Source organism: Corapipo altera, unplaced genomic scaffold (genome assembly GCF_003945725.1).
Source record: "Corapipo altera isolate COAL_440 unplaced genomic scaffold, ASM394572v1 22b, whole genome shotgun sequence".
NCBI lineage: Eukaryota > Metazoa > Chordata > Aves > Passeriformes > Pipridae > Corapipo > Corapipo altera.
In genome coordinates this window covers 11,160,413-11,174,085 of record NW_020884876.1, presented here as the reverse complement: position 1 = coordinate 11,174,085, position 13,673 = coordinate 11,160,413, and positions in this window count along the sequence as shown.

Here is a 13,673-nt window from a genome sequence, read left to right as displayed (position 1 = left end):
AGACCATCTACTTGACCCACAACATTACAAAAGCCAAAGAATCAAACAAATAGAGATCCAGAGATTTAACTAGTGACACCAAACTTCGAACTGAAAATAAATCCTCATATTCAAGGTAGATGTTAGTGAGCCACAGTGTAGGAGGCAGATTAATCCACATCATCTAATAAGGATTTCTATCTGACAGTCCTTCCATAGGCTCCTGCAAATTCTGATCAAAAGAGACTATAAAGTAAAAAAAGACTATAAAGAAATGAATCAAGAAAAATTATGTTTGCTATGTGAATTGTAGCTTTTTGCTGCTTTTAATTCCTTTTTCACTTCATGTCTTTAGTAAGCTTAAGTATAAGAAAAGTGGAAAAATCTTTTGCAAGAATGAAACAAAGCCATAATAAAAAAAAAAAAAAGATGTCACTATGGTTCCAATAACCAATTTCAATTTGAACCCTAAGGAGCCACATCATTAGTTATTACTGCACCAATTATCCCTACTAATTCAGTGTGGGCTACTATGTTAGCTCCATCAGAGATGATGAAGTAATCACTGAATATGTTTGGTGTAGCAAAAGATATTATGAACTGTTTTCATCTGGTTTGCAACCTTAGTTGTATTTACGTTGTCATTTAAATTCACCTATTATTTGGACAGTTTATTGGACTATTAGTGTAGGAGATATTCACCTTGCTTTGGTGAATATCTGAAAATAGCATTTTACCATTAAAGTCCAATTTAAGTTAGATGCTTTAACTTAAGTGTCTATCTGCTGATCTACTTCCATTACTGTTTATCAGTACCAGAAAAACAATCAGTTCACATTCCAAACTCAGTTATATCCATTACATGCCCACATTTTGGAAGCCAAAGGAAGATGCTGCCTGTAATTACTTTTAAGTCATGATTTCAAAGACGTTTTAAGATTAACGTCATTAATGACTGCCGTTTACCAATCCAGAAGTTAGGAGGTGCAACTTTCTGCCAAATTTATGTTAACTTTTGTTACCATAAGTTAAGGTATACTAATTTCTGCAATATTCAGTGGCCTTAGTATGTGTAAGATAATTAGTTATATGGGACAGAGAGCTTAAATTATGATGTCAGCCTGAACATCTACCTGGAATTATGACACCATTTATATGCAACTTGATTTATCTTCAGGTCTTCAGTTTCCAACAGGTTAGCCATTTCAGTTTCTAGATTTTTCCTGGAAGTGATCTACAGTTACGAAAAAAAAATAAAAAAATCCTGATTTGCTAGTACTGAGAATTTATTTATTAGTTTTGATAAATACAACTCAAAATCTAACCTAGCCACCTACCATGCTATTGAATCAGGGATAATAGTGAAAAGCTATAATCACAGACTATAATGACTATGTCTTTATCCATGCTATTATAGGAAGGTTATCAGCAGACATTAGTACATCAAGGATATCAACCTCTAGGGCCTAAAACAATTTTATTACTGAAATTATTGAGAAACTAAGACACAGTAACTGGAAAAGAAGAGAGGAATAAAGGTAACATTAAAAATGCGAAGCAGAACTGTAACAATTAGAAGTAGCAAGGAAAAATATGCTATTTAAGATAAAATCTTGAAAAAGTTATTATTTTATTAAAATGCATTTAACTGTTTTTATATATATATCTTTATCATATACATACAAACACGTATGTACATATATCATCCAAACAGGTGCACATACAGCTAATGTTCATTTTTTTAATGGAAATATTCATTATAAGTAAGCCCAGTGATATAATAAAGAACAAAGAGTACAGTAGTTCTCAGAACCACAAACACAGCTTTCAGAAAGCACTAAAGGAACTAAGAACAGTATCATACCCTTTATGACTTTAATTTTCATTAAGACATGCCCTGTCAAAGAAAATAGCTGAATGGTTCCAGAAGACAGAAATATTTTCAAGGTCTATTAATAACTAGATGAATGTTATTCATCTAGCTACTGTCACTCAACTAATTTTCACTCAACCTGTCACTTGACTAATTGTAAAAAGAAAAAGTACAAGCCAAAACTGCATGCAATAATTATTCAGATGCATGAATGTATGGCAAAGTAGTCTATCTTACACAGTAGGGTGTGCCTTAAGTATTGCAAATACAGCTACTATCTATCAATTTTCTGTAAGCAAAATGAATTATAGTGCATTTCAGGACACTTCATAGAATAACACAAGGGATTATATCTGCATAACACATCTGTGATTTTTTTTTACTGTTGAACATAAAACTACCAGACCCCCCATCCAGTGACACTTGAGGTTTTGGGCATTGCAGATCACTTTGTCTAGGGACACTGTTAGATGGGGTATTTTATTTCTTCAGATGTACAACATTTGCTTGTATATCTGGCACATACTGTGTGATTCACCTCTTCTGCTCTGTATTCCGCCCCCCTCACTTCTGTGCAAGAAGTTCACCTCTTAGCCTATGCTGAGGTCAGTCAGTCTTCTTTCTAATAGAAGATATACTAAGTTATTACTAGAAGTTATACTAGATATACTAATTAACTAAGTTTTGGGAAGGAAACTGTGATATCTTCCAAAGATATAAATACTATGCATTCTGCTCACTGTCACTGACATGAGAGCACAGTCCGGAGAATGGACATCACTGTGAGGTTATTTCTGCATCTTTACATTCCTGAGCTGCTCTTTGATCCTCTAGCAGAGCATGGTGCTAACAATGCCAAGGTCATGGGTTTGACCCCTGTACAGGCCATTCATTAAGAGTTGAACTCAGTGATCCTTGTGGGTCCCTTCCAATTCAGAATATTCTGTGAAATCTGTGGATTCAACTTCTGTGACATTCCCACAGACCCATGTCTAAGTTTTAGGTCAGAGTGTAGGTACATATTGCTAGCTTGCCAGACTCAAACTTGTAATAAAAGTAAAGCTATTTGCAGATCTTTAGAGATCACTTTAGTTTGCCCTTATGCGCTATGGCTGTGTGAACATACCTAGGTGTTTATCGCAGCACTTTATCTACTCGGTAACACAGATCTACCAGGGAGCTGCAATTTATTTTTGTTCCAGCTACAGAATTTACCTACGGCAATCCAGACTGGCACTACTCTCCTACACCACAAGTCTCCTGTACAAACTGGATATGTAACAAAAGAAAGCAACTCTTGCAGGGGAATTTGACATTAGCAGAAGTTAGTTAGATTTATAAAAGATCCATGGAAGAGCACTGGAACACAGAAGAGGACTACGTACTGTGCTCCATATTACTATTACCATGAGAAAAAGGCCATGAAAAGCACTGCATTTGGAGATCATCCCGAATAAGTAAAAAGTTGTCACCAACACTTATACTAAGGAAACTCAATGAATTCTACGGAAGAAGAAAAAAAAAAGCCATTAAATATTAACCAAGCCAGTGCAGACTGCCGTTGAAACTCCTACTTTAATTAAATTTTTAAAATGCAGATCTCAGCTCCCGTCAAAAAAAGACTGGACTGACTTTAGCACCGACCATCATGCAACAATTAAGGTCTAATCCTTACTTCACAGTTTGGCCAAGTTAAGTGTTTTAACTGCCTCTGTAGCCAAAGTGGACAGAATTGACCGCAAACTAAGTGGGCAAGTATTTGATAAGAAATCAGTAAGAAAGAAACGGTGGCTGCACAATGCAGACTAGTTGAAAGAGTGAATAAAATGAGTGAGAAACATGTCAAAATAAGTCAGATCTCCTCCTCTGTAACAGTTTCAGGCAATCTTTTCTGTAATACCCTCTTCTGTAAAAGAAGAGTTCAAAGATAAGAGTGAAAAGAATAACAAATCAGAGGAAAAAATGAGAAGAAAAATAGCAGAAGAACAGACTTGAAAGGAAACTTAGGAAAGACAGTTCTTATAAACTAAAATTCCCACTCAAATTCCCATTCCAATACCAGGGGGAAATATCACTGGTCTGATACTTTTATTACATAACCATAAGTAGCTAGAATATCCATTCAGATTATTTCAGTTTGAGATCAGCTTACTTCATAAAAGTTTAAACAATTTCTTGGGTTTCATTATAGTTAAAAGGTTTTTCATGTTACTTGTTTTATTATGCTACAGTAAAGTCCCTAAGGAACTAAAGCAAAAGGTTGTAATTCTGTTTACTGATATGGTTCATATAATGGTCTTAAAATATATTGAAATTAAAATAATATGCATGTATGTAACAGATACTGCCTTATTGGTTTGTTCTTCATTTATGGATGTGACTTTAGCAGAGTATCTGGCTCAGGTAAGACTCCTTGGAAGAAAAAAAGAAGGAATGGATGGCAGGGGTGACAGCTCTTTTCCCAAGGAGCAGTTGAGCATGCTTATGGCGGAGATACTTCGAAGTAGGTACCACACAAAGAAGGAAGTAAGAGTGGTACTGAAGAGCTTCAAGACGCGTTTCAAGCAAAGAGAATAAAATTACTGCTGAGCAGCATGTGAAGCAGGCAACCAAGTCTCAGAGATAAAACATCCCACATACCAGACAGGAATCCATAGACTTTCCTGTAGCAAAGAAAGTCTCTGAACTAACTTAAGACCCCATATGCTGGGGCACTGTAGGCAGATGTTTACAACCCCTCTCTTTTATTTCTGCTCTCCGTGACATAATCGTTTTGAGTTTTCTATATTTACAAAGGTAATCATTCCAATTTTATTCTTATAAATAAAAAAAAAAAAAAAAAAACCAAAACCCCCACAACTTTTCTTCTCTAGGACTCACTACAGAAGAATATTTCCTATTACAATAGCATATTCAAGATAAGTTAACATAGCACCAACATAATATTAAACTAGTATTATAGGTAAAATCTGAAATGAATTCTTAAAGAAACTGATTGACTTTGGAAAACTTATTAGTGCTCCATCATAAGATATTCAATCTTACTAGTAGATATTCAATCATTCCTGAATAGACACTGACACACAGAAATAAGTCTGACTGTTAATAATTTATATTGAAAACAAGTCAGGTAATAAAATTCTCTGTTATTACATTCGTTATGTAATTTTTTTTCCCACAGAAGACAAAAGAAATTTATTCAAATAATAGGATTGTATAAAAGATGATGCATCCATTTTGTTCACAAAAAAGTGTCCAAAATATTTTCAAATAATTAATAAGAATATGGATCTTTATAGTAATGTAGGTGTACAATCTTTGATTAAATACTATTCTGTTAATAAGCAGAGTAAATTCTTATATTTCACTTTAAAGATCATCTACTTCCAAGCCCTATTCCACTAGATCAGGTTGCTCAGAACTCCATCCAATCTGGCCTTGAATATTTCCAGGGATGATGCATCCACAACTTCCTTGAGCAACCTGTCCCAGTGCATCACCACCTTCAAAGTAAAGAATTTTTTCCTAATATCTGATCTAAATATGCCCTCTGTCAGTTGAAAGCCATTCCTCCTTGTCCTATCACTACATGTCCTCGCAAAAAGTCCCTCTCCAGCTCCCTTGTAGGCCCCATTTAGGCACTGGAGGGCTGCTCTAAGGTCTCTCCAGAGCCTCCTCTTCTCCAGGCTGAACATCCCCAAACCCCTCAGGTTTTCTGACTTCAGCTTGTTGCTTTGGAGATCTTCTCCAATTTATAAGATCATTTTCTATACAAATTCTACCTATTTTGAATAAAACATTTCCAATATTTGTGCAATGATCTTATGCCTGGATGAAAATACTTTTTTTTTCTTCTCTACTTTGCTGATATGAGACGGTGTCACAGTGTTAATATTTCAGATGAACTGTTTCCACTCTGTGCACTAGCCAAGTTATCCTGACAAATAAAATAAAAATCTGTTCCACCCAGAAAAAATTAGACTGGCAGACCTGACATTTCAAAAATGCATACTGTCTTTTTCCTCCTGTGGGACTTCAACCATCTTTCTCAAATTGTCCATTTGTTCAGAGTGTGCATCCATTTGCACAGTAATTATTCCACTGCCCCATAGACTTGAAGGTCTTTAATCTCTAGCTCTACTGTTGGCACTTTGGAGTGCCTTCAGTGGGGCTGTGTGAGTACACACATTCGGTAAATCAAGAACACAATCTAGTAAGGATCAACATCCTTCTTCAGTCAGTACTTTCACAGAGAAATATTTTCCCATCTGTCATGTCTGTAATACATACATCCTGACATACATCAAAAATTCTTGCTCCTAGTTAGAGAAAAATAATTCAGTTCAATTTTTTTGGTTCCACTTCATCATGCCATTATTTACAATAAGAGGGGGATACGATGCTACAAGAGACTTTTAAAAATCAATGAAACAAAGTTAAAAATAAAAAATTCACATAATATCATAAAATGCAGAATTATAGGCAGTTTAAATAACTTTGTTTAACTGCAAAGCCTTCTCTCTCTATTCTATCTCAAAATAATGAGATTCAGGTTGGAAGTTTGAGTTGTATGAAAGAAGAGGAAAGACTGAGTCTCTGGAGATTTTATGGGAAGTGAATCTGCAATACATACACATACTAAAAAACTAAAGACCTAGATGTCAATCAGAAGATAAGACACAGACTGAAGTCTGTCTGATATGTAACATTGCTTGTCTCTGATAAAAAATGTAGGGGGAAAAAAAGAGAGACTCCAATGACACAATGGGGATCCAGCAGAGAGCAGAGAATCTTCCTTGAAGCTACTGATTTTCAGATCACAGTTGGACACCTATAAGACTGAGAACAGAAGAATCTAAAGCTTTGGTAGCAGTCTGTATTACCTAAAGAATGTTTCTTTGTAACAAAAGAAATATTTTGATGCATTTCAGTTCTCAGTTTTCATTGTGCTTTTCTAAAGCCTGGTTAATTCTCCGTTCATTAAATCTATCATTACCCTCATCAAACAGCTTTCACTGATGCAGACTTCTATTTTGTCTATTTTTTCCTCTATTCTAAACATCTAAATATATCATGTGCAACCTTCTTCTTGATGACTACCTAGTTCAGTATTTCTCAGTATCAACGCTTATATCTGAACACCAGGAACTAGAGTCAGTGCTGCTTTCTATTACTCAGTCAATATTGCCAGGAAAGGTTCATTAACTTTAAAAACAGACTGGTCAGGCACCAATTTACACCAGAAGACTAAACTGAAAAACTATTGTGCTTAAAACAGAATTTGGTACAGTCATTTCCAGAACTGTTATTTGAAGTTCTATGCAAATTTCATGTACATGTAGGGATTTTTTACAGGTATATATGTAACAGAAGATAGATCTATTACTAAGCCTTCTACTTTCATTCGTGAAGTACCCATCCACCGCAAAGTAGCAGTTCCTTCAGCACTCAAATAGTTTATTGTACTCAGTACTTATTGCTGAAGCATGAACAAAAGTATATTTTAGAAGAAACTTATATGGGATAGTGAAATAATATTGAACTATAGTCCAGATGGCATCAAGATGTGAGACATTAAAGGACATCTCATTCATCAGAAAGTACTGTACATTAAGTTCTCAGTTTATTCTCTGTTTAACTCTATCTAAAGTCATGTTCCTATAGCAACTCTCTGAACATACAGATATGCTTGAAAGAGTTATATACCACCAAGCATTCTCATCTTCAAAGCATATATTGCAATTTAACACATCTTTGCGCAGAAGCTTCCATTTAGTAACTGCAATAAAAAAAATCCCCTTGTCCTTTCATTCAGGGGGATTACAGTTCCTGTCTTCTCCTAACATCCCAGGAGCTTTACTGATATGCTCAACCATCTCTATCTCTGATTCACTAGGGGTAACTTCATTATTTAAAACACAATCTCCTCAAATTAATTTGGAAACAACAACAGCTATTTGATCACAAGATTAAGAATAAAAGACTGGATTACATTTCCCAAGATTCTTGGAACCATTTTCTTTTCATGGAACATCTAAAAGATATTTTCATCGTGAAAATATTGTGATGGGAAAAGTGATGTTTGACAAGTCAGACTTTTTTTTTCTTATCTTAAAGAATAACATTCTCAATAAACTGAAGTAATTAGTCTCCCTTCCTTCATTATACTTCCATAAAGCATTAAGATATTGGTATTAAGAAGCATTTAGGTATAATACATAAAGAAATTAAAGATTTATGGAAGTCAACAGCACACATATGAAGCCTAGAGGTCCCAAGAGACTCTGGAACTATCACATGGTCCTCGAGTTAATTTTGAATTCTTTCCGAATAGTACACGTTAACCCACAATATCAGCCATTATACATAAACTGAGTCAGGATAGGTCAACTTTTCATTTTTTCTCTGAAGGCCGTAGATGTCTTGACAGATTTCCAAAAATAAATCCCTAGTAATAATTAGTTCTTTTAACATTCAAAATCTTCAAACTACCTTTTCCAGAGCATCTATCAGATGTTTAAGTAGAATAAATATTTCACAACTAGAAAATTGGCCACAGGCTCTGAGAAATTGACCTCCTTTTCTCTGCAAAACAAGAGACTCATATTCTAGACAAGTATTAGATCAATGAAGCTATAAAGTCAAGTGGTCTCACAAGTGTAAAACACATTCTTTTATCTGTTCCTTGAGACTCTTTGGAAAGTATTCCCTAGGCTGGCATTTAATCTACCTCAAAGAGCTCTCCGCAAACTCTGCTTTGTAATTTCTAGGACCACAAGAAAATAAATAAAGTATTAAAACTTGATCTTGAAAAATTCTCAAGAAAATTTTAGTCCCTTTTGAGGTGATCTTCCTGGGAACATAGCTGTTAGAGGACAGTTCTTATCTTAGAAATATTTATTTCTAAGTAAAACAATTTATTTTGAAGCAGTATCACCACTTATCTACTGCTTAATAGAAATGTTATCAGATTTATAAAATTATGGAAGTCTGAAACAGTTAAAATGTTAACTATCAACAATTGTTTTAAACAAAATCTAATAGCCTTGTTTTCATTATCTGCATTTCATACAAGAAATCATGCTAATTAAAGAAAGGCAAAGTCTGTTTCTGCAAATATTCCAGCAGGCAGACAGAGAGGAGGTGGGTTATTTATAGTTTTGGTTTTAGTACACAGGAATAGGGGTTATGAACAAGGTCTTTTGTCAACTACTTCTCAAAATTATTTAGTTAGAATTTAGCCAGGCATAGAGCCCCTATGGAAGTCTTTGCAAAGACTGCAGTGATGCAGTAAAAGACAAAATACTAAGCTGTAGAAATAATATCGATAATGCCCAGTTCTAAATACTGTTAACTTTAATTTGACATACAGTCAATACTGATTTTATACTACTCTACCCACACTGATTTCAGTAGGGCTAGTTGATTGACTTGGAGCAAGTCAGATAAGACCCAAATATTTCACTTTATTCCCTGAACTACAGAGCAAAATAGTAATATTTACTGTCTTCAGTTTCAAATACAGAATTCAATCTGAGAGCCAGCTGACCCTCAAAAACCGAGTCAAATCAGCCATAATGAAAGTTCTTCATTTTGTCACATTTTCCAGTTCCCATGGAAGAGCAGAAGTCTGTCTAGTACAAACTGCTGATGAAAATACTAAGGTCTTCAAAGCAAAATACCAATATTGTGGAACACCACAGATTGCAAACTATTCTCAGGTGAATATATCATGAGATGCACAGATCTTAGAAAATGAGATGCAAAGCACAATACCTGATAAGCAGGAATAAGGATTATTATGTAGCAAACATCTTTTACTATATTCAGTGCAGCACTGGGTTCCTCAGTCTTCCACTGAATCACCTTTTAAACTGATAATCTAGCACATAAATAATCCACCAGACTAATATCTTAAAACAAAAACAGATCAGAAGGTCCAGGGATAAAATGGGAGATGATAATTGAGGAAAAGTGAAAAAAAGAAAACACCATCAGACTACAAAGTTTGCATCCTCCATGGTTAAACTGGGAAACACCATGGAATACAGGCAGAAATAGTTTTTCAAGCTAAGAAATTAATGCACTACTACTTTAAAAATCTAACTAATCAATTAAGCATAGAGATCTTCAAGCTCATTAAAAGTAAGAACTCTATCCCTTCAGGATCCACAAAGCTGGGTCACCCCAAACTAGTAAACAGCTTCCCAGGATGATAAACCTCTATTCTGAATATCAACTTGCATCAGACACATGCTACATCAACTGTGTAGCAGAGATTTTATTCGAAATCCACCGATTTGAACTCATCCACTAAGTCAAGGCAGAATTAAAATAACATGTTGTTTAATCAGAAGCTGTTGATCTTTCTTTTTTAGGCTTTCCTGGTTTTCTTCCGTCTCTGTGGACTTCATGTTAATGTTCTAACTTGCATGAGGATTAGTCAGTCTTTCATCACGCCATTAAGGGTGGGGAATTAAGAGTTTTACAACCCACAGCAAATTTTCATCTTCAGTAAGGATTTGGACAAGAAAAAAATCACAAAATGACCTTGTGTTAAACAAGACAAGAAGCAGTACAGCATTTAGAATATTTCTATGAAGTTTTATATTCTCCTTTGCAATCAGCCATCTGTTTCATCGTAATTCAGCTACATAAAGCAGGTATAGGCCGAAGACCATTCCTGGAAAGGATAAAGCCTTACGGCCAGTGATACAGATGAGAACTCTAGTCAAGCAATGAAGACAAAAGGTTAGCCTGCCATATGTTAAAATGGAGCTTCTCTTAGGAGAAGTTTTTGGAGATGGCCCAGGGTTTGCTTATGATTTTTAACCAATATTTATATATATAAAATATCTAAAGTAGAACATAATTTTGTTCGTTTGCTTCAGTAGCTATTTGCATCTTAGAATTATGAGAAAGTTAATGAGACTGATATGCAAGTATTGTCAAAGATCATGAGAAGGTACTGAGAAGCCCCAGCAGATCATGGAGCTTTACCTGCTCCCCTTTATCACCACCACCAATACCCATCAGCATGCTGTATCTTCTTCATAAGACTCTTGCAACAAAGCATTATAGTATTCAATTAAACTAGTGCTTATTTTAAGCTGTTCTTATCATATACAGTCAGCAATGACAGTGAAGAAAGCATAGCCTGAAAGTTCAACCTTCTTACAACAGATTGTCAGACCAGTATATGCCATCAGATTTTGAAACATGAGTGTCTGACACTCAGGTTGTGTATCCGGTTGGACGCCTGACAAGATTTCCAATTCTCTGATCCATGTGAAAATTCAAAGTATAGATATAGTAAGATTAAGTAAGTAATAAGATTAAATAAGAATTGGATTTATAGTTCTAAATAGATGCTATACCCGGGAAAGATCTTCATCATGGGCAAAAACAACTTACCAGAACACACCAGAACACACAAATAACCGAAATTTAGATTAAAACTTTATAAAGATATGGAAGAGACCTTCATGTATTACTACTCAACGGGAAAGCCAAAGGAAATTCCAGATGTCCACACACCTGACAAACTAATTCTGCTCTCATTGATCAGCATTTCAGGTCCTTTTCTGCCTGGTTTCTCTCCAGCCACTCATTCCCAAGCCTGTAGCGCTGCATGGGGTTGTTGTGACCCAAGGGCAGGACCTGGCACTTGGCCTTGTTGCACCTCATAAAATTGGCCTCGGCCCATCGATCCAGCCTGTCCAGATCTTTCTGCAGAGCCTTCCAACCCCCCAGCAGATCAACACTCCCACCCAACTTAGTGTCATCTGCAAACTTAAAGAGGGTGCATTTGATCCCCTTGTCCAGATCACTGATAAAGATATTAAACAGGACTGATATTAAACATGTGACTGATGTTGGAATACTTTTTTATTTCAGATATCCATTGAAGAGTAAATTAAAAATATCTAAATATACAACATTCTGCTGCTAACAGTTCTATAGGCAATGTAGAGATGGAAGGAAATCCTGTAAAAAATTTAACATTTAAACAAAATTGCTTGCCAGTGCAGATCAGATATAAATACCAAATATAACAATCTTGCAATTAACACACACACACACACACACACAAAGAAGAAACATTTACTAGTATCTATGTAAGCCTAACTGCTTCAAAGAATTTGTTCAGTTACATATTTAAAAAGCAAACAAGCTGTTATATATTTCCAATCAAATACAATTCAATATAGACAAAGCCGTAACATGAATACATACAAATACCATAGTATGAATTACTGCATGCTAAAACAATTTTATCATCCTTTCTTGAAAAAGCAAAAATTTTCAAATAATGGATGAATGAGTTTTAGAGTAAATCCCTCTGTAGACTTCCTTAGGATTCAGAATGTAATGTTAGTTCACTAGGAAGGAACAAAATAGATGTACTAGGAAGGAACAAAATTATTTTAGTTTGTCTGGAAGGCAGCAGATAGTACATTAATAAACAAAAATTTCTATTTTATTTTTGGAATAAACTTAATTGACTGTGACTAGTCAAAATGAAAGTTTATTTTTTCAAGGGAAGTAGTTTCCGAAATAGATTTTCTACTATAAATACAATTCCAGTTTAACACTTATTGGATTTCACTAGGGAAAAAAAGTAATCTTTATGCTCTGGGGCATAAATCTGCAAGTAAACATGCTACTTTTTTAAAGCTGTATATTTTGATATACTCTTATTATCATTTATATAGTGTGGAAAAGTACATAACATTTTAAGACATTGCACAGTATAAACTACACTAAAGAACCCTATTCAGTTCCAAAAGCAACTGTTGCATTCACTGTCACTTAGCAGTATGACTGCTTTCTGTTTACAGTACTGTTCTACTGACAGGAATATTAATTTTCAAAAACCCTTTATTTAAAGAAGACAGACTTTTAAGATTCTAAAAATTTTGTTAGTCTTTAAACAAAAAGAATAAAACTGAAAGCACTTCTACAAAAAGATTTTTAAAGTCAGTTGAGAGCTACAGTTTTGTTTTAATGTTATATATTTATAGTAATTGTTACAGAATATTTTCCCCTTTAAAACACCTAAGGTCTTCTCCTAAGGCATGGTAGAATTAGATCCTCCTGACAGTATCTCGGTTAACCCTGGGAACAACCCAGAACCTGCCTACAAAGACAGTGAAGATGAGGACTTGCTCTTCCCGAGAGGTCAGGGAAACAAAAAATGCCTCCGTAACTCAAGACAGGCTTCGTACTGTAAGACTGTAATGATTTTGCATTTGTTTGGCTCAGACTCACAGATTACCTAGTACATAAGCAATACAGGGATTATGCAGTCAAAAGCACAGACATATCCAGCAAAGAAAATGTGTGTGAAACAAGCAAGGAGGCTAAGTTGTCCCTGCATATAAACTAAAAAGACAGAAAAGGGGACTGGGAATACAGTCTAAATCTCTTGGCACAAGCTAGGATAAGCTTTAACTTTTCTACTCTTTTAAAGAGCTTACTGCAATGTCTGTTTAGAAAACCAGTAAGGTTTGCTATGCTCCTGGCTGTTGCAAATATATCCTGTTTGTTCCAGAAAAAAGTAAGGTATGATTCAAGATAAATAAGGCATCAGATTTTTCAGTCACATGACTGGGGGCGTGTTCAAAATGATGGTCCCTGTATGCTGTGTGCAGAAATGACTCAGAAGCAAGTTCCACATTTGTCACTCCAAGCAAGGTATACAGCACCAATTAAAATCACTAAAAATTGGTTGAGGCTCAAATACATCTTATGCATCTAGATCTAATAGATATAATAGAGCAATAGCTGAGGATTGATCAACTTCATATCATAATATCAT